Source organism: Ambystoma mexicanum, chromosome 10 (genome assembly GCF_040938575.1).
Source record: "Ambystoma mexicanum isolate Mex_15411 chromosome 10, UKY_AmexF1_1, whole genome shotgun sequence".
Classification (NCBI taxonomy): domain Eukaryota; kingdom Metazoa; phylum Chordata; class Amphibia; order Caudata; family Ambystomatidae; genus Ambystoma; species Ambystoma mexicanum.
In genome coordinates this window covers 435,715,895-435,738,110 of record NC_090932.1, presented here as the reverse complement: position 1 = coordinate 435,738,110, position 22,216 = coordinate 435,715,895, and positions in this window count along the sequence as shown.

The window sequence follows — 22,216 nt, the reverse complement described above, 5'->3', positions numbered from 1 at the left end:
GTATTATCTTGTAACAGCTGTGACATTGCACAGCACGGTAACCTCCTGAACCAATTAGCTTTGCACTTGCTCGCTCACAATAAATCAAGTGGCTGGAAGGAAACCTGCGTAATCGCTGCATTTAGCAAAACTGAAAGAACAGGGCCTCTCCAATTGCACTGCTGCTTTGGACTGCCACCCTTAAGGTGAGGTGAAGTGGCATCCGTGCTCAGTGAGTTTGTCAATGCCCCATATGATCATACTTTTCTGTCAGACATGTCAAGATGGCGTTTCAACAGTTTTATCAGCGGAGCACTTTCTCCATAACATAAATGTGTATTTATGTCTACTGAAGAATGTGTACTCGATTTTCTTGCCACAATGTTTGGTGTAATGCTGTAGTTTATTTAAGTTTTGTGTTGAAATAAAAGCAGTATTTTTACATGGATGTGTACTATGTGCAGTTATCGCGGGGCCTATCGTTTTGCCAACCACCATTGCCAACAGTTCATATATATCTGACAGACAGTGCTTCTATTCACTGCCACCACTAGACCCCACATGTCGGACAGAGCAGTGCTTCTATTCACTGCCACCACTAGACCCAACATGTCTAACAGAGCAGTGCTTCTATTCACTGCCGTCACTAGTCCCCACATGTCTGACAAAGGAGTGCTTCTATTCACTGCCACCACTAGACCCCACATGTCTGACAGAGCAGTGCTTCTATTCACTGCCGTCACTAGACCCCACATGTCTGACAAGGCAGTGCTTCCAATTCACTGCAGCCGCCACTAGACCCCACATGTCTGACAGAGCAGTGCTTCTATTCACTGCCACCACTAGACCCCACATGTCTGACAGAGCGGTGCTTCTATTCACTGCTGTCACTAGTCCCCACATGTCTGACAGAGCAGTGCTTCTATTCACTGCCGTCACTAGTCCCCACATGTCTGAAAAAGCAGTGCTTCTATTCACTGCCACCACTAAACCCCACATGTCTGACAGAGCAGTGCCTCTATTCACTGCCAACACTAGAGCCACATGTCTGACAGAGCAGTGCTTCTATTCACTACCACCACTAGACCCCACATGTCTGACAGAGCAGTGCTTCTATTCACTGCCACCACTAGACCCCACATGTCGGACAGAGCAGTGCTTCTATTCACTGCCACCACTAGACCCAACATGTCTAACAGAGCAGTGCTTCTATTCACTGCCGTCACTAGTCCCCACATGTCTGACAAAGGAGTGCTTCTATTCACTGCCACCACTAGACCCCACATGTCTGACAAGGCAGTGCTTCCAATTCACTGCCGCCGCCACTAGACCCCACATGTCTGACAGAGCAGTGCTTCTATTCACTGCCGTCACTAGTCCCCGCGTCTGACAGAGCAGTACTTCTATTCACTGTCGTCACTAGTGCCCACATGTCTGACAGAGCAGTGCTTCTATTCACTGCCAACACTAGAGCCACATGTCTGACAGAGCAGTGCTTCTATTCACTACCACCACTAGACCCCACATGTCTGACAGAGCAGTGCTTCTATTCACTGCTGTCACTAGTCCCCACATGTCTGACAGAGCAGTGCTTCTATTCACTGCCAACACTAGAGCCACATGTCTGACAGAGCAGTGCTTCATTCACTGCCGTCACTAGTCCTCACTTGTCTGAAAAAGCAGTGCTTCTATTCACTGTCACCACTAGACCCCACATGTCTGACAAGGCAGTGCTTCCAATTCATTGCTGCCGCCACTAGACCCCACATGTCTGACAGAGCAGTGCTTCTATTCACTGCCGTCACTAGTCCCCGCGTCTGACAGAGCAGTACTTCTATTCACTGTCGTCACTAGTGCCCACATGTCTGAAAAAGCAGTGCTTCTATTCACTGCCACCACTAGATCCAACATGTCTGACAGAGCAGTGCTTCTATTCACTGTCACCACTAGACCCCACATGTCTGACAGAGCGGTGCTTCTATTCACTGCTGTCACTAGTCCCCACATGTCTGACAGAGCAGTGCTTCTATTCACTGCCGTCACTAGTCCCCACATGTCTGAAAAAGCAGTGCTTCTATTCACTGCCACCACTAGACCCCACATGTCTGACAGAGTAGTGCTTCTATTCACTGCCAACACTAGAGCCACGTGTCTGACAGAGCAGTGCTTCTATTCACTACCACCACTAGACCCCACATGTCTGACAAAGCAGTGCTTCTATTCACTGCTGTCACTAGTCCCCACATGTCTGACAGAGCAGTGCTTCTATTCACTGCCAACACTAGAGCCACATGTCTGACAGAGCAGTGCTTCATTCACTGCCGTCACTAGTCCCCACTTGTCTGAAAAAGCAGTGCTTCTATTCACTGTCACCACTAGACCCCACATGTCTGACAAGGCAGTGCTTCCAATTCACTGCCGCCGCCACTAGACCCCACATGTCTGACAGAGCAGTGCTTCTATTCACTGCCGTCACTAGTCCCCGCGTCTGACAGAGCAGTAATTCTATTCACTGTCGTCACTAGTGCCCACATGTCTGAAAAAGCAGTGCTTCTATTCACTGCCGCCACTAGACCCAACATGTCTGACAGAGCAGTGCTTCTATTCACTGCCAACACTAGAGCCACATGTCTGACAGAGCAGTGCTTCTATTCACTGCCACCACTAGAATACACATGTCTAACAGAGCAGTGCTCCTATTCACTGCCACCACTAGACCCCCATATATCTGACAGAGCAGTGCTTCTATTCACTGCCGTCACTAGACCCCACATGTCTGACAAGGCAGTACTTCCAATTCACTGCCGCCGCCACTAGACCCCACATGTCTGACAGAGCAGTGCTTCTATTCACTGCCGTCACTAGTCCCCGCGTCTGACAGAGCAGTACTTCTATTCACTGTCGTCACTAGTGCCCACATGTCTGAAAAAGCAGTGCTTCTATTCACTGCCACCACTAGACCCAACATGTCTGACAGAGCAGTGCTTCTATTCACTGCCACCACTAGACCCCACATGTCTGACAGAGCGGTGCTTCTATTCACTGCTGTCACTAGTCCCCACATGTCTGACAGAGCAGTGCTTCTATTCACTGCCGTCACTAGTCCCCACATGTCTGAAAAAGCAGTGCTTCTATTCACTGCCACCACTAAACCCCACATGTCTGACAGAGCAGTGCCTCTAATCACTGCCAACACTAGAGCCACATGTCTGACAGAGCAGTGCTTCTATTCACTGCCAACACTAGAGCCACATGTCTGACAGAGCAGTGCTTCATTCACTGCCGTCACTAGTCCTCACTTGTCTGAAAAAGCAGTGCTTCTATTCACTGTCACCACTAGACCCCACATGTCTGACAAGGCAGTGCTTCCAATTCACTGCTGCCGCCACTAGACCCCACATGTCTGACAGAGCAGTGCTTCTATTCACTGCCGTCACTAGTCCCCGCGTCTGACAGAGCAGTACTTCTATTCACTGTCGTCACTAGTGCCCACATGTCTGAAAAAGCAGTGCTTCTATTCACTGCCACCACTAGACCCAACATGTCTGACAGAGCAGTGCTTCTATTCACTGCCACCACTAGACCCCACATGTCTGACAGAGCGGTGCTTCTATTCACTGCTGTCACTAGTCCCCACATGTCTGACAGAGCAGTGCTTCTATTCACTGCCGTCACTAGTCCCCACATGTCTGAAAAAGCAGTGCTTCTAATCACTGCCACCACTAGACCCCACATGTCTGACAGAGCAGTGCTTCTATTCACTGCCAACACTAGAGCCACATGTCTGACAGAGCAGTGCTTCTATTCACTACCACCACCAGACCCCACATGTCTGACAGAGCAGTGCTTCTATTCACTGCTGTCACTAGTCCCAACATGTCTGACAGAGCAGTGCTTCTATTCACTGCCAACACTAGAGCCACATGTCTGACAGAGCAGTGCTTCATTCACTGCCGTCACTAGTCCCCACTTGTCTGAAAAAGCAGTGCTTCTATTCACTGTCACCACTAGACCCCACATGTCTGACAAGGCAGTGCTTCCAATTCACTTCCGCCGCCACTAGACCCCACATGTCTGACAGAGCAGTGCTTCTATTCACTGCCGTCACTAGTCCCCGCGTCTGACAGAGCAGTAATTCTATTCACTGTCGTCACTAGTGCCCACATGTCTGAAAAAGCAGTGCTTCTATTCACTGCCACCACTAGACCCAACATGTCTGACAGAGCAGTGCTTCTATTCACTGCCACCACTAGACCCCACATGTCTGACAGAGCAGTGCTTCTATTCACTGCTGTCACTAGTCCCCACATGTGTGACAGAGCAGTGCTTCTATTCACTGCCGTCACTAGTCCCCACATGTCTGAAAAAGCAGTGCTTCTATTCACTGCCACCACTAGACCCCACATGTCTGACAGAGCAGTGCTCCTATTCACTGCCAACACTAGAGCCACATGTCTGACAGAGCAGTGCTCCTATTCACTACCACCACTAGACCCCACATGTCTGACAGAGCAGTGCTTCTATTCACTGCTGTCACTAGTCCCCACGTGTCTGACAGAGCAGTGCTTCTATTCACTGCCAACACTAGAGCCACATGTCTGACAGAGCAGTACTTCATTCACTGCCGTCACTAGTCCCAACTTGTCTGAAAAAGCAGTGCTTCTATTCACTGTCACCACTAGACCCCACATGTCTGAAAAAGCAGTGCTTCTATTCACTGCTACCACTAGACCCCACATGTCTGTCAGAGCAGTGCTTCTATTCACTGCCACCACTAGACCCCACATGTCTGACAGAGCAGTGCTTCTATTCACAGCCGTCACTAGTCCCCATATGCCTGACAAAGCAGTGCATCTATTCACTGCCGTCACTACTCCCCACATGTCTGACAGAGCAACATTTCTCTGCATTGCCACCATTAGTCCTGTGAGAAACCAGAGGGTGTTCTCAGTCCTTTTTCCCATGGATCCTTGTCACAGGTAGCCAGGGAAAGGCCATTGCTCTTGGATCCTGAGCCTGGGGGTGGACAAGCGAGGGAGGATCACCTGGGTGGAGGGTTTGTGGGGACTGGGAGTGGGATGCCCTTGGGAGAGACATGGAATCCCGCCTTTTCCTACTAATGACCAACTCTTCCCCCGTCTTCATGGTGGATTATAAATCAACTACCCTGACTTCCTCATATGAAACTACAAATTTTACTGAGACGAGGAAGAGGCAACAGGGAGTAATGAGGACTAGTTACTTTTACCACTCTAGTACTGGGACTGGGACAAGGAAGCAGCCTGCTAACAGAAGATTATTTTGTTTTGGAGTGGTCGCTGAATGGTGAGACACGTTTTCTAAGGTCTCCAATCCGAATCCTTGCAAACCAGCAAACAACAAGACTTGTTAATCTTTGAACGAGTACAGAGTGGTTATGTGCCACGGAGTGAATTGAAAATAACAGAGTGGTTTACATGAAAACCTTTAAACATTATTGAATGCCCAACTGAAAAGAAAGCTTGAAAATATATCTTCATATTCCGATATTCCGAATAACACACTGAAAGAAGATTGTTACTTATGAAGCTATTAAAGAAATGCAGCTTTACCATTTAAATAAATACACACTATGCCAAGTCCAAAAGTGAATGAAACTGAAATTGCAAGCACCGTTCATATACATTAAATCCACAAATGAACTAACTAATAAATCTAAGAGACCAATGCATATTGACCTCTAAGATGAACAGAACTTTAACAAAGCCAGCAAACCCAATATTTGTTATTTTAATCCAAAATGAATGGAACTTTGGCGATTAACTTTAAAACATGAATTAAAACGAACTGCCATTTATAACCAAGATGTTTTGTTGTGCATAGACCAGCCACATGCAGAGAGTGCTAGTGTCACACAGAGCATTAAGAAAATTGGGAAACCCATAATATCAATATATCGTTGAAAGCACATCTTGGGGAAGAGAACCCTGAGTTTGAATTGAGGATGGAGCCTAAGGATATTTTGTGTTTTGAACTATGGTTTGGAAATTGGGGAATGGACCGTGATTGCTTGTTAAGCCTATATTATTTTGGAATTTAAGGCAATCCTAAAACTTTTAATAGAACTGCTTTATACTTGAGGAAGGGAGCTGAAAGAAAGTCACAAGCTGGACGACGTTTCACACTTTGTGCTGAACACTATTGTGCTGATTACTGATATCCCTACATGTTATAGAAGAATAGTTGTGAGGGCAAGTATGTGTTTTGGATACAGACATATTCCTAAATTGAATTTGTGTACTTTAATTTTCCTTAATTTTGGTTTGGCAGGGAAATCCCACAATAGTATCAGGCAGGATAGGTGTTTTTCCATGGTGACATTTAAATAAAAAAAGTGTTTACTTTGAACTTTGAATCTGTTGTCTGTGTCTTACTCCAAGATGTCTTACAGTCCCCACATGTCTGTCAGTGCACTGGCACCACTAGAATAAACATGCATGGGAGAGCAGTGCTTCTCTGCACTGGCAAATATAGTCCCCACTTGTCAGGCACTGCAATGCTTCATTGCATTGGGACCAACACACCCCACATGTCTGACAGATCAATGCTTCTCTGCACTGGTACATCTAATTCCAACATGTCTAACAGAGCAGTGCATCTCTGCACTGGCACCAATGGACACTACATGTCTGATAGAGCAATGATTCTCTGCACTGACACCACTAGACCCAGCATGTCAGACAGAGCAATGTTTCTTTTTAATGCACCACTAGATAACACATGTCTGACAGAGAAGTGCTTCTCTGCACTTGCACCTGTAGTCCCCACTTGTCTGACAGTACAATACTTCTCTGCACTGGCACCACTACCCACCCATATGTCTGACAGATGAATGCTTCTCTGCACTAGTACCACTAGTTCCAACATTTATTACAGAGCAGTGCATCTCAGCACTGTCAACACTAGTCCCCACAAGTCTATCTGAGCGTTGCTTCCCTGCACTGGCACCACTAGACCCCACATGTCTGACAGAGCAACGCTTGCCTGCATTGGCACGTCTAGACCCCACATGTCGGACAGAGCAATGTTTCTCTACACTGGCACCACTTTTCCGTGCATATCTGACAGAGCAATGTGTCACTTCCTCTGCACTCCCACCGCTAGTCCTCACATGTCAGACATGGCAATGGTTCTCTACAGTGGCACCACTAGACCCCACATGTCTGAAGGAGCAATGCTTCTTTGTAATGGCACCACTAGTTTCCCCATGTCTGACAGAGCAATGCTTCTCTGCACTGGCACCACAAATACCCCCATCTCTAACAGACCAATCTCCTTTTTACTTACAATAATTACACATGTAGCATGGTACAGCCCCATTGGTACCACAAGCCATATACTAGGAAGGGACATCCACCAGCACACCCTCTCCATCCATCAGTCTTTCTCTAACTGTCATTTCAGGGACATTCAGAAGGTTATGCCTACACAGCATTCCATACTATCAACATTCAATATTTCACAGCATGCAAGCAATGAAAGCAGAATAAGAAGAAAGCATGTTACACCATAATGATTTAATGTTTCTTTGATTGGCATCTCTTGAGAGATGTACCTGACTGTAACTAAGTAGTTATTGGAGGAATTTAGGAATAATATGAGGGTTCGTTTTTCACCGCACTGGGCTTGGTAAGCCACTGAGGGGTCAAAAGTAATCTAATCATGGTGATAACACTAATGGGTACCTATTTGGAAGACATTTCAAATGCTGAGTCATGATTTCAATAATATCAATAATATAATGACTATATGTGTGTGAGGAATTGCCATCTGGCAAGGGTGCAGAGACCTGGCATTTTGATGTTGATTTAATAACTAGCAAAAAGTATACGTTCTCCAAACGGGTTCTGTGGACAGGCATGACAACACTCTCATCAATTTTTGAAAGTCAATGATCCTGCGGATTACTATTCCGATTTGTTTATTGCTTGATGTGCCTTGCACTCCGAAGTAAACTGCACTGAGAAGGGGCATTTGTGGCTGGCTGACATACCCCTGAGCAGAAGTAGGGGAGGCAAGAGTTGGTGTGCTGCTGTTGCCTCACCCTGGCGTGGTGCAGTTCATTGTGGTGCATTGCTTTGCAAGTGTCCCAGAAACCGTGAATTTTAGGGTTGCGGACTAGTCCTTCTACGACCACATTGATGTTTCGCCTATTTCAGGCAACCATCTTATGTATGAAGGTGCTGAAATCCAGGGAAAGGGGTGGGGTGTCCAAATGTTATGTAGCCAATCATGTGCAGATTGGTGAAACAGTGTGGGATTCTATAAGGAACATTATTATTTCACAAAATAATTGTGACATGTGCTGAAATCAGTGGAAAGAGGTGGGGGGTTCCACATGGCATGTAGCCAGTAACGTCTGGAGGGTCTTAACAGTTAACTATGCAAAATTTGGTGTAGAATGGTGTGGAATTGTATAAGGAACAATGCTTTGCCACAAACCCAGCCACCCAAAAATGTTCACTTTTGATAAATATGGACTGCTGATATATCCGGCATTGTGTGTGCTTTTATTACCTCATTAGAACAGGTAACTGCAACATTTGGTGCAGATTGGTGAAATGGTGTGGAATTGTAAAAGAAGCAACGCTGCACCAAGCCACAAACCTCAAACACGTTTTTATGTTTGCTGAAATCCAGGGAATGGAGTGGAGTGTCCAAATGTCACGTAGCCAGTAATGTCTGGAGGGTCCTAACAGGTGACTGTGGAAAGTTTGCTGCAGATGGGTGAAACGGTGTGGAATTGTATCGGGAACAGATGCAAAGCCACAAACCCATAAACCCAGTGACATTTGCAGAAATCAGGATAATGGGGTGGAATTTCCAGAAGTCATGTAGCCAGTAATGTCTGGAGGGTCCTAACAAGTGACTGCGCGAAGGTTGGTGCAGATTGGTGAAATGGTGTGAAAATGTACATATGCGAAAACACAAACCCACAAACCCAGACATTTTATCTTTTATATGTATAGTTGAAAGATGCAGGTAATTCCATCTCTGAAAGGGCAATCTGATGATCAGATTACCCTTAGCTAAACTCTATGCCAAAAACATAGTATGTATCTGTGTTCTGCTGCATCAGTATCGTAATTTGCAGTGCCTGCTCAACCGGTCCACTGAGTAGGTTCAGAGGTCAGAGCTGCCCATTAGACAGCTGTCATGACAGCCAAGTACCTGCTGCACAGGGGCCACATTTAGGATATAATCCCCTGCACCAAAACTACGATTATAAGTAACCCATGATGGTGGCAGGATAATCTCTAAAATAAAGCTATGCCTGTGTTTAGGCATAGTGGAGGGCACCACTTATAATCATGACTAAAACATCCAAATTGATATTGCACATGCATCAGTTCTTGTGAGTCAGATCTGCTGTGAAAGGTGATGTGTATTCTGGTCAGCGGGGTGTAGCATTCCAAATGGCAGCACAGAGACCTGGAAGGCCAGGCCTCCTTTTTGTTCTCTTTAGATGACACCCTCTGCCTGAGGCAGCCACACAGCAGGCAGCTGTCCTGGGTCCGGGTATAAAAGGAGCACACCCATTCAAAAGGAGTAACCTCACACCAAGGTGCTCTTTCTCTATAGGCCTTTATTCTTTGTGAAAAGGGAAGGGAGTGGGATTATGATAGGCAGGTGTGCTCTGGTCAATGGAAGGAGACTATTACCATATTGCTTCTCTCTGTCCCTATGTCTGTTTCCTGTACCCCCAACTTCCTCTGGAGCAGAGCACTTTGAGTGTGACATCAGAAGGGAAAGGTCCATTGTGTTTAAAAGCAGGGATTGGACCTCTAAGGCAAGCTGGCTTTAGCCAAACACTTGTGTATCTGTGCATTTAAAAGAAGGGTCTTCCACCCCTTCAGGAAGATTATCTCAGATCCTCTGAGATGCTCGTAAGGCCTCAGACTCACTCTGAATAACTCATTGGGCTTTGGGGAAGTTGTACATTCCAAAGCCCTCAGACTGAGTTGAAGAAGAAGCCGCCCAGCGAGAAGGAAGATCTGTCCCATACCCACGTAAAGGGCACATCAGGAGTTATATCTGCTCTTGACCATGGCCTAGCACTCTGCACCGGAATCTCCTAGAGCTGGGAGAGTACACCCTGAACTGAACCAAACTGCCCTCGAATCCCCTTGAGTGACCCTCACAGCAACTGGAGAGCCAGACTATCTGTAGCTCCCTGTTCTACTGCATCAAACTGGCCACTCTGTACTCACAACACCTTGAACAAGAGAGAAGGTGTCGGCTCTAGCTTTTGTGCACCTTCAAACTTTCTTGCACTTTGAACTAGCTTGATGCTGCTGCATGCCCTAGCTAATTCCATTATGTGCTAGGCCCAAAGCTACTGCTCAACACCGGGACCCAATCTGAATTCCTGGAGATTCACACGCCGACTCTAACCATGGGCTACAACCACAGCTGGGAACACACCAAAATAGAGAGTGCAAAAATGTCAAGGCCAAAAATACAAACATTGTATACCCCAGTTTTACTAAATATATATGTGGGGAGTGGGTTAAGTAAGTACAAAACCTGTAGGGGTACATAGATATGTGGTAAAAAGGCATAAAAAATCTCAGTATTTTCAGCCTCAACATTTCTTGTTCACAGTATTCATATAGATCCCCACAGCTCAAACCAAATAGTCCTTGCACAACCACCTCGTCGACCTGCCCAACAATGGACACGGTCACCGACTCGAACTGCTGGAGCACCACTCATCAACTCCTCCTAATGGCTAAACCCGACTCTGCCTGGCCCAACTGCGACCCCTGAACTCTATGCCTGAGTGATGACAAAACAGAACTCATCAAACTGGGAACTACACAGAACATCAAGAAACTTAGCCAGGACTACAGATCTTTTGTCATAGACGGGCCCATAAATACAGTTGCAAAGGAGGTAAAAACACTAGGCTTTTACCTCAACTCTAACCTCACCTTGGCAAAACAAGTGAATGCTATGGCATCATCCACAGCCTACACTTGTAAGCTGATCAGGCAGCTAGACCTTACTTCTCTTCAAATAGTTGCACCACGCTGGCAAGAGCACTTGTGCTGTCGAAATTGGATTATTGTAACGGCCTCTACTTGGGATCCAATAAATATATCACGCAGAAAATTCAAATACTACAAAACAATGCCCTTAGAGCGGCACTAGGAATCTCCAAAAGAGAACATATAACAACGATCAGAAGACAATCCAACTGGCTCTCTACAGCTGATAAAATTAAACTTAAACCTGTGTCTCTAACATTCAAATGCCTTAATATTGCGGCACTGAGCTACCTAACAGAGAGATTCAAAAGTAGAGTCACATCCAGACCTACTAGAACAGCCTATACAAATTGCCTATCAGTCCCCCCTTTCAAAATGATGACAACCAGGGGAAATAGCTTCCCCGTCAAAGTGGCCCAACTGTGGAACTCCTCCCACTTACTCTAAGAACTGACCAATCTTACCCACTCTTCAGATTAAACATGATCAAATGGCTCAAAGAAAATGACCTATAACATAACTGCACAAGTTACTTGACCTAGCTAATTACTGAACCCTTACCTCTTGCTGCGACGACTCCTCACCTGTATTACCTGAATGCTGTACTGACTCAATTTTTGTAATTCACCTGTAATATTTAATGTATTCAAATTTATTTGTATTTTGATGCATATGAATCTTTGTAACTTGTAAGCCTAAAGCATTCTTATCTCCGGGCCCTGATACCTTCGGGTCTGGCGCGCACTACAAATAAAGAAACAAACAAACAAACAAAGCATCCTTTGGAGCTGCCCTTCAACCAGATGGTGCAACCTCATTCTCCCCTACTTTGTCACCCAATTGCTTTTTGGACCACAAAATCCAACGTGCCCACACTGAGTTTGATATACTTGCATCATTCTTCGATGCTGGGATTCAATCTGTCAATCCAGGCACTGTTGAGTCTGAACTGCCCCTCGCTCCACTTGGGCTCTAGAAACAGGTTAGGTCATGATCACTCATGTTTTCAACAACATATACTTTTGTGCCTAGTAATTTACTTACCACCCCTGGAACTACATCCAGAGTGCTACTTTACTCAGTCTGAGGGCTGAGTGGGCCATTTTAACCATACTCATCCTTGTACTCCTGGAGAGGTGAATCCAATTTGTCACAATATAGACATGAAATGTTTTATCATTTAATACTATTCTGCCTGTAATATAGTAGCGTATCAACATACAGAAGGCTGTTGTTGAATCCTTAGGCTTGGTGATCCTCCATGACCTCTAGCTCAGTTATATTTCATAATACCATTCACCAGTCTCTATCATGGTGTCTCCATTGACAACCACAGGGAATGCCTGTTCAATTACTAAATTACAACATGAAACTAGAACTGTAAGTTAAAAAAAAGAGTTGACAAGTGAATAGAAATGCAGGCATTAATGAATATCTTTTTCTTGCTGATGACTGAAGAAGGGAACCATACAAGATTCTGGATTGGCTCTGTGGTAGCATTAACATGCTCCTGTTATATTTGATCAGAACACAGGAATGTGGGTGGTACCATAAAAACAACCCCATTCTTCCCTTCTCCATTTGTTCTATAGTATAACACTTTTCGCACTATCTTTCTGTGCCATCTTTGTCAGTTTAATGTAGTAATCTTCATAAACTCTGGCATTAACTTCTACCCACTGTACTTGATCTTCATGTCCCTGAATCAGTCCATGAACCCTACATAAGGCCAGGTGCAATAAACACTGTGCCACCTCATGTGGTATTTCTTGCTGTTTGTACTATTTGTGAGTGACTGTTGCATGCGGGATCAATGAACAAACAAAACAAGGTTTGCTTGATTTCTACTTTGCCACGGCCCTCATGTGGCGGTAACACATGTTTTCATCTGCATGTTGATATACATCCTTAAATCCATCTGGAGTAACACTTGGGTTAGACATATCCCTCCTAATTCTAGTCCTGGAAACACTAATATTCGCAGGTACCCTTACCATGTTAATATCATTTTTGGACCCATCCCTGGAAAGAAACCATATGACTTTGACCATGAAGAAAGATAGAGAAATAAGACAAAAGAGAAGACCAATGAAAGGCATGTATGTACTCATACTATCCATAGTCTTTGGAGACTGTGGAGAAATGTTGTCGTTCACTGGCCAAAAAAGACATATTGCTTTTAAAACAGTTAAAGGAATGCCGCTCATTGTATTATTACCCCCCTCTTCTTCCTGCTGCTGTTGGGGATGGAAGGTGGAGATCTTCTCTTTCCTGACATCACTGGTGTGGATCCATGGTTGCTGTCCTGCATCTTTGATGGCTTTGGGTGTGTCGTAGATGACGGTGTTTGGTTCTTCAAACTTCAGCTCTTTCCACTTGTGCACACAGTTCTGTATCCAGATGTAATTGCCTGGTAAGAGCTGTAGTGGCTGTTACTCTGATGATTCTTGCAGTTGCTGTGATGAGTCTGTCTCTGTTGAAGCATGCTCTATCTGGCGGGGCCCAATCTGGCGAGATATTAGTCTGCCAGATTTGGTTAGTTCTGTAAGAAACCCCCCAAATTCATCACCTACAATTTCAGAAGGATGATATGCATCGAAGGCAGTGCATGCAGGTGTGAGAGGTGTGTGCAGCCTCCTGTCAGTCACCATCTCATACGGTTTAAGGTGATGATCAGAACTAGGTTGCGTAGTGTAAACCAGGTGAGCGGCAAACAGTTTAGCCAGCTCTTCTTCAAAGTATTGCATAACTTGGCAAGCTTTTGTTTTAATAGACTGTTTAAGCAGTCCACTTATCTGTTTGCTTGACAGTGGTAAACTGATCACAGTTTGTGCTTTATATACATTAAAGAGGCAATCTCTTTGAATATTTCATTGAAAAGGTGAGCACTATTATCTGAATTCAGGGTATCACAAATCCCCCACCTTGGAAATACTTCACATGCTAGAAATGTTGCTACTGATTGGGCATCAGGGTGAACAGAGGGACCTGCTTCAAACCATCATGAGAATGGGCACACAAAGACGATAAAATAACAAAAGTTACAGCACCTGTTAAGCATGTCCACATAATCAATGTACAAGTGTCCAAGTGTCAAAAAGGCCCCAAGAGGTGGAGCAATGTGGCTTTCAGAATCCTGACAGTGAAAAGTGTGGGGTACATTTTGCACATGGTACAACTGGAAATTAAATCAACAACATGTTCCCGAAGCTTTGGAATGAACCACTCATCCTGTAAATACACTGCAATGAACTGTTTGGTTGTGTATGCAGGGTAGTGCAACAGTTCAAAAGCAACTGTAAGTAATGCTTGAGGCATAACTGATTTCCATGAAATATGTTGTCTCCATATTAGATATGTGGGGGACACCGAACACCCTCTCTTTGTCCATAACACTTTCTTCTGCTGGGGAGCTTGTGCTTGTAATTCAATAAGCTAGGTCAGGGGAACGGCATTGTAAGGAGTCATGCTGTTCACTAGTTGTACTGACAATTCAATGAAGGGATATTCTGTATTGTCTGGGATTTCTGAGTATGCTGCCTCTTTTGCTGCTTTGCCTGCTGTACTGCTGCCATGAACAACTGAGTTTGTATTGTTTGTGTGGGCTGCACACTAAACTACTGCTACTGCTGTAGGGAATGCTAGTAAATCAATTAGTTTGGAAAGTAGAGCTGCATGCTGCACTGGCATGCTATATGATTTTTTAAGCCTCTACTACGCCATCTTGATTGACCTGAGTGTACTTAAGTTGTGACATATGCTGAATCTGAATAAATTGTCATTGAACATCCTATGGACAATTCTAATGCTCTCATAAAAACCACTGGTTCAGTTGCCTGTGAAGAATAACTTGATGATAAGAGCACCTATTCCAATACCTTATATTCCCCTGACTCAAGGCTCACCACTGCTGCTCCCATGTGCATTTGTCCCATGTTCTGATCGATTGCTCACAAACTGTCAACAACGAGTACCTTTCCTTCTGTGGGTGCGTCTTCACTAACATGGATAGTGTCACATGTAGTGTCTTTATATGTATCACATCATGCACTATGGGCCTCATTACATGTTGTGCAGTAACCATGGTGCTATTAGCGCCATGGTTGCCGCTGGTATTTTAACGTGTCTGCCTTGGTGGATGGGGGAATTACCGGCCTACTCCAAGGTGAGCGGGGCCGGTAATTCCCCATTCACCAAGGCCCTTCCCCATTCCCATTTTTACCCCCATAGGGCATAATGGGAATGGGGAAGGTGGTAATTACGGTACCGCAAATTGCGGTACTGTAATTAGAACCGAGGTCCCTTTGCGGCACCCCACTTTAACAGTTGGTAAAACCAGCCGTTAAGGTTGGGTCCCGCAAAGGAAACTCATAGTAAGGCGGTAAGGGTTTACTGGTACCGGTGCCCTTACCGGTACCAGTAAACCCTTACCGCCTACCGTGTAATGAGGCCCTATATCACCTGGCTGTACTGGCTCTGCAATTAATGTTGCTGGATTGACAGTGTGGCACCTGACAATGTGAATAGAGGGGGTGGAAAAAATTACCTCATTCCCTGATGCTTTTTGTGTGGTGAGAGTCGATTGTGATTTTTCCAATATTCCAAAAACTGCGCGCTCTACACAGAGAGCCACCGGGCACCCAATTTAATAATCTGCTGCTGCCAGTGCTTGCTCGCATGGGAAATTACCCTAAATTACTGAGTCTAGCAGCTCACTGTAATAAACCAGAGTCTTATGTCCTATTGACATTTGATGGGTGAGGGCAGCCATCACAACTTGGCCAAAGTCAAAAGCTTTATTTAATCTTTCCAACAGTGCTGTTCTGTTGAACTTCACACCAGTAAGTCGTCCACATACTGAATCACTGTGCTCTGTACTTGTACGTTTCCTAAATCCATGTTCAATACTCTTTTCAAATAACTAGGGGATTTGTAATATCCTTGTGGCAAATTAGGGTGTTGAAATCTCAGATGTTGTAAGTAAATGTGGTGAGGGGCTGGGACTCAGGTTGTAATATGATGGAGAAAAATGTAATCTTGAGATCTACTACATTGAAATGAGTGGCCTCTGTGAGAATGTTATAAAGGATGGTGGCTGGGATAGTGACCATTGGGCATTCTGCATCTACAAAGTGATTCAATGGGCAGAGTTGCTGAACAATCCTTGAAGATGACCCTTTCACTTTTTTGACAGGTTATATGGCCGTGTTACCTGGTGATTCGAATGGCTGCATTATTTCTTGGTGCTATAAAGCTACATGGTGTCATAGATCCATTCTTCTGCCTCCTTTAACATGGGATACTGCTTTACACGGGGCAACACTGCACCTGGTTTCAATTTGATACTTACCTCCCTTAAGTCCTACATCATGGTGGCTACTGGTCCATAATTCAATGGGCACCTTCTCTAAATCTTTCTGCATGTGTGTTGGTAATGTTGGTTAGTAATGTCTTGGCAAGGTGCATGTGTGGAGTACTTCTCTACAAATATCGGGCAGGGTACGAACATTTCAAATATCATATCTCCCTCATCTTCGGCGTCTTCGAACAGCCGTTCATAGGACGCATCCCTCAATCACTGTGTTGGGTCAATGCCTAAAACTGTGCGCCATTCAAGATCATCCTCGTCCAAACCAGACATTATTGCAATGTCTGCCATAGTAATCATTGCTTCCAAATATATTATGATAATGGTGCCTGGTTCACTTTCCTGAGGGACAATTGGTCTGAATAGAAACTCGGCCGATATGCACCAAATCTTATCCTTGATCACTGGTACCCAACCTAACATGATTTCTACCCCATATAGGAACAAATCTAGATGGAGCGTTATGCCCCATAGAGTGCAGTCACTGCAGAGTGTTTGGGTTAGTGTGACAAATCTAGCATGGTACCTTCCTGTGGTAGAACACACTGTACACTCTTCTGTGAATGAGATGGTCATATTCAACTTGGCCATGAGATCCCTTCCCAAGATGTTCACTGGGGTATCCCGTGGATACAATTAAGGTGTCTACATTTCCTGTGTTCCTACAGTGATGGGTGAGTCTTTGGTGAACGGAACTGATACAATAGCCCCAGAAAATACCTCCCTGTCCATTATTTTGTCCGACAAAGCAAACCTTCCTTTCCTAATACAGGATTTGGTACCCCTTGTTTCAACCAAAAAAGAAAATGTTCTATTACCTATCTTCACTCCCACTTGGGCTTCCTCACCCGAGTCAGCAGCTACTGATAGTACTGGACACGTCAGAGTTCCATGTGGATTGTCCTATTTTGGGTTACCATTCATACCTGGGAGCAGGAAGGGATTGCCCCCAAACACGCTTGCTTCTGTGTAGTGAGTTATCGTCCCCTGTGGCAATGCATTCTTCTCCCATAACTAAGTGGGTAACTGCTGTATATGTGACTGAATGATATTTGTTGCTGTGTATTGTACTGGCTGTTGCTCCATAGCCCCTGGGCCATATGGAACAAACTGGGGCTGCAGAAATTGGGGTTGTAAGCAAAAGGTGGGGCGATATCCTTGGATGTTAAGGTGGTGGGGCATTCTCATGTAAACTTCCCTATCTTCCCACAGGACCAACACTGCCCCCTAATCTGGGTCTATTGCCCCAAATCTGCCCCTCAACCTTTCTGGAAGCTCACTGGAAGCTCCCTCTTCCCCTTGGGAAACCTCCCCTTCACCATCTGTCAGTCCCTCTGTCCTTCCTTGCATGGGATTCTGTTTGTGTTGCCCTTAACAGTTCTTGTTATTACCACCCCTTCCATGCTCAGTTTAGACAGTATTTTCTACACTAGCTTTGCCTTTGTCCTCTGCATTTATTCTGCCCTATCCTTTTCCTGTTTATGGCTGCAATAGTGTATTATGTATGCTTGTATTTTGGGTGATCCCTTTGTTTTGATGCCAACACCCTTATTCAAATCTGCTTGTACCTCGGAGGGGAGACCTTTCCGCAAAATGTGATAAAAAATGATATTTTTTATCCCAACCCTCTCCTGCCTCCAACCGCCCCATTTCTGGTATCTGCTGGAGTTCAGGTCCACATCTACCTTCATTGTACAAGCCATGATATAATTTATGTCCGACCTGTCTGGGTTCATATCTCTCAAATCATTCCATATTTGTGCTCAAAAGTTGTTAAATGCAGCACCATTGTGGGCAGTTTCATGCGATGTCACTCCCTTATGCCCCACCCTTATCCATATTTCATTAGCCTGCTCTCCCAACAGGGAGGTGAACACACTCTTTATATCTCCTACAGCTAAAGTTATTCCTGCTGCGTGCTTCTCTAGTGTATAATTCCACTTGCCAGCTTCTGTAGTGAGTGAGGGAAAGGTATGCCTTAAGGTGTACCAATCCATGTGCGGCCAGGGTACATAATAAGATATTCCCAGGCCATTCTGCAGCAACAGGAATTGTGTTCTTCTTTCTACTGTTTCCTGTTGCCATTCATCCAAACCTTGGTCTAAGCCTATGTCCCCATAGTGCAATTTCTTCAGGGTCTGCTCTCTCCCATACTTGGTCATCATCCTCTTCTTCTCCAACAGTATATACTGAGTCATAGTTGCGCCCATCCATATCTTGTGGACTCCCGTAGCTTCCCCTAAATTGGGAATGTTCTCCTTTGTGGCTATCTTTGGATCTTTGATAGATTTACTATCAATCTTTAAACAAATGTGTCCCACCCTGAATTGGTCTGTGCCTATTGGTGCACCCTGCCCCTCCCCTTGCCCCGGTGCTACCTTTGTTTGCTCCTATTCTGCCTTCTTTAATGCTTCCTCTAATTGAGAGTGAGCCTTATTCTCAATCTCTAAAATCAATGGATCTCTGGTGGTGTTTGTGTTATTTCCTGGTGTTTCCTTTCTGTCTTTGATTGAGGGGTATGAATCTGTGGTTAGTATATCCTATGGCAGGATGTAAGAGGTAAGACGCATTAGGGGGTGGGGTGTTGTTCTGACTGTGCACCTGAGTGGGTCCCTCTTTACCATTCTTCGGGAACATTCTCTTCCTCTACAAACATTTTCCATAAATCAAGTAACTCACAACCTGCACCTAGTGATTAAGCAGCTATGATGAGCAGAACAGTAACAGTTAAATGTTGCTAAAAAATGAATTTTCGATGTAATGCTGTCTTTCAATGAATGATAACCTGATGTCATCTGAACTGCATGTTATTCGGAATTTCAATAAAAATATAAGTTTAAAAAGAAATATCAAGTATGCTCTGCCTATCTTTCAACTGTTTTCCTGTACATGTTGATAACAAACATGTGTGCATATGTTCCAATACTTTTTCTTTCATACATGGCCTCTACGACTATGGTTTGAACAGTTTACCCACTGTCCCCTGAACCCACTCTTTGTTGTACTTTAAAATCTTTTCATTATAGTGTGGTAGTGATTTACACATATGCTCCTGTGGAGTCTACATAATAACATGAGGTTCCAAGCTCACTAAAAATAAATAAAATTCACAAACGCTGGACCAGTGGTGTCTTGTCTCCAAACCTCATATCACACCAATATACCAAAACCTAAAAAACCTTTACTTGTACCATTGCCAAAAAGCTCCCTACCCGCAGGCACCTCTATATACACCATGGGCCTTATTACACGGTAGGCGGTAACCATGGTGCTATTAGCGCCATGGTTGCTGCCGGTATTTTACCGTGTCCGCCTTGGTGGATGGCGGAATTACCGCCCTACTCCAAGGTGAGCGGGGGCGGTAATTCCCCATTCACCAAGGCACTTCCCCATTCCAATTTTTGCCCCCATAGGGCACAATGGGAATGGGGAAGGCGCTAATTATGGCACCTCAAATTGCGGTACAGTAATTAGCACCAAGGTCCCTTTGCGGCACCCTACTTTAACGGCTGGTAAAACCAGCCGTTAAGGTCGGGTCCCGCAAAGGGAACTCGTAGTAAGGCGGTAAGGGTTTACCCGTACCGGTGCCCTTACCGGTACCGGTAAACCCTTACCGCCTATTGTGTAATGAGGCCCAATGTGCTAACAATGCTCCACAACCAATATCTCTATTTGTGCAACTTTTAACAATGCCTGCAATACATTTCTTTACACCATGCTGTAGATCCTTCATCTGCCTCCTTATTTCGAGGTGAGGGTACTCAACCCTCCTTAAGTTCTCTTCTAGAACTGAGGGATAACCTGTCCTTTCCTCATTGGACCATCACTCTATATACAGAGCTCTCTTTCCCAGTTTTAAGAGGAAACTCTGAAAATTCATTCATCCCTTTCATCACTTTATGATGTCATCTTTCCTTGCATCAGGGGAGATTCTCCTCAACACTTCATTAATGCTCATGCAACATTGTACAATGTTGTCTTTCCTCTTTTAGAGGGGTTTTCCCCCACTATGTCATCTACTCATAACCAATAGCCATTCACAAGCAATACTAATACAAAAAGAAAAAATGTCAAGAACACTGTGTTTCACACAAAATGTGCTCTCAATTATTATATGTCGTCCGAGCCCCTTAATGACGTGTCCCCCTTAACTGCCTGCACAGGCCTGGTGCACAGCCCCCAATCCAGAGACCACACAGACCTTTAGAAAACGCAGTGTTTGCTCACCTAATCCGTTTGTGTGCACATGAACTGCTCTCTCTCTCTAGGGCAGGCACCTTCAGGCCAGGTCATGAACAAGGAGCCCCCGGCCTCTACGGGGAGCACTGGAGATTATGTCAGCATGTCATCAGCTGTTTGACTCCAAATAAATCCAGGAAACAATAACAAGGTGCATAATTTGCAGAAAGACAGCACTTTAATGCATGCAATTAACAGCCGGGAGTTCAGTCAGTCTCAAGTGACCAAAAGGCTGAGAAGTCACGACCGGACACATCGGGCTAGAGTTGTTATACACAGAAATCACAAAATAATATTTCAGACATTAAGTAAATGGAAATCCCTAATCTCCTGCTGGCTCCCACCATTTACAAACCTAAAGTTCGACATACATTGCCCCACTCTGTTAGTAAGTACATTACACCTGACATTTCCAAATCCATCCCCTTACACATAATCTAATCAAGCAATTAGCAAAAGTGAAATCAGCACTATGTGGCAACAATATTAGACACACTAGAATCATTTCCCATGACACCAGACAACTTGGCACTCTAGCTTTTTCCCAGGCCTTGTAGCTTCCTCACCGTGAAATATATTTTTTGCAACTACCACATTGATACATGTTGCAGTGCCCATTGCTTTGCTAGGCCAAGGACAGAAACTATCAGTTTACAGAACATTTGTCTTGCCTGGGAGAGACAGAGAGAGAGAGAGAGCGAGAGAGAGCTCATAGAAAAACCATGCAATAAAAACCCTATTTTGAGAAGTAATTTCTTGTATTATTTGTGCTACCAGACAACTCGGTCACAGACTCAACAGTACTAAGACTTCACTAGAGGAAAGTAGACCCAAAGGTTGATGCAATATTTTGGCAGTGCCTCATCCTGAGGCCTAATTCACACCTGGACACATCTTTTGCAACTATTGCATTTCAATTTGGTTAATGCTAAACCATAAATTGCTATAATTCTGTGTGTTCTACTTCCCTGTGAAAACCTTCATGAGAAAGGATTATAGGTTCTTCATCCTTTGAGACAATAACTAATATGATAAATATTTGTAACACATGTTCACCCTGCCATTTACTTTACAAGTTCTCTTGGATGGAGCAGAAACGAGGCCTAATCGAAAAATGGCAGAATCACTAAAACAATATGGATCCTTCACGTTTAGGACAGTGCGCTTCCATATGAACAGAGGCTTTCTTGTCATGCATAGTGAGAGATGTGGAGACCAGATACTCAGTGATTGACAAGGAAGCGTTGTGTGCGGTTTAGGCCATTAACAAGTTCTGGGTGTTTGTCTGGGGAAGGAATTTTGCAGTGCAAACTCACCATTAGCCATTGGTGGGTTTGTTCACCACTAAGGGGACGGAAGGTGTTTTTAGATGAATAATGAAATGGGTAGCATCGCTGCAAGGACATGATTTTGTGGTGCAGTACATTCCGTGAAGGGAAAATGTTTTGGCAGATTTTCTTTTGAGGATAGAAAGAGAGGGCCTAGTAGAAGAAGTTACGGAGGAATCGGAGAAAGGTGGTGATCGAGTGTTTTAAGTTTGTGGTAGTTTGTTTACTAGGGAAAAGTGAAATGAGGCTGCAGAGGAAGATGTGTGCTTAAA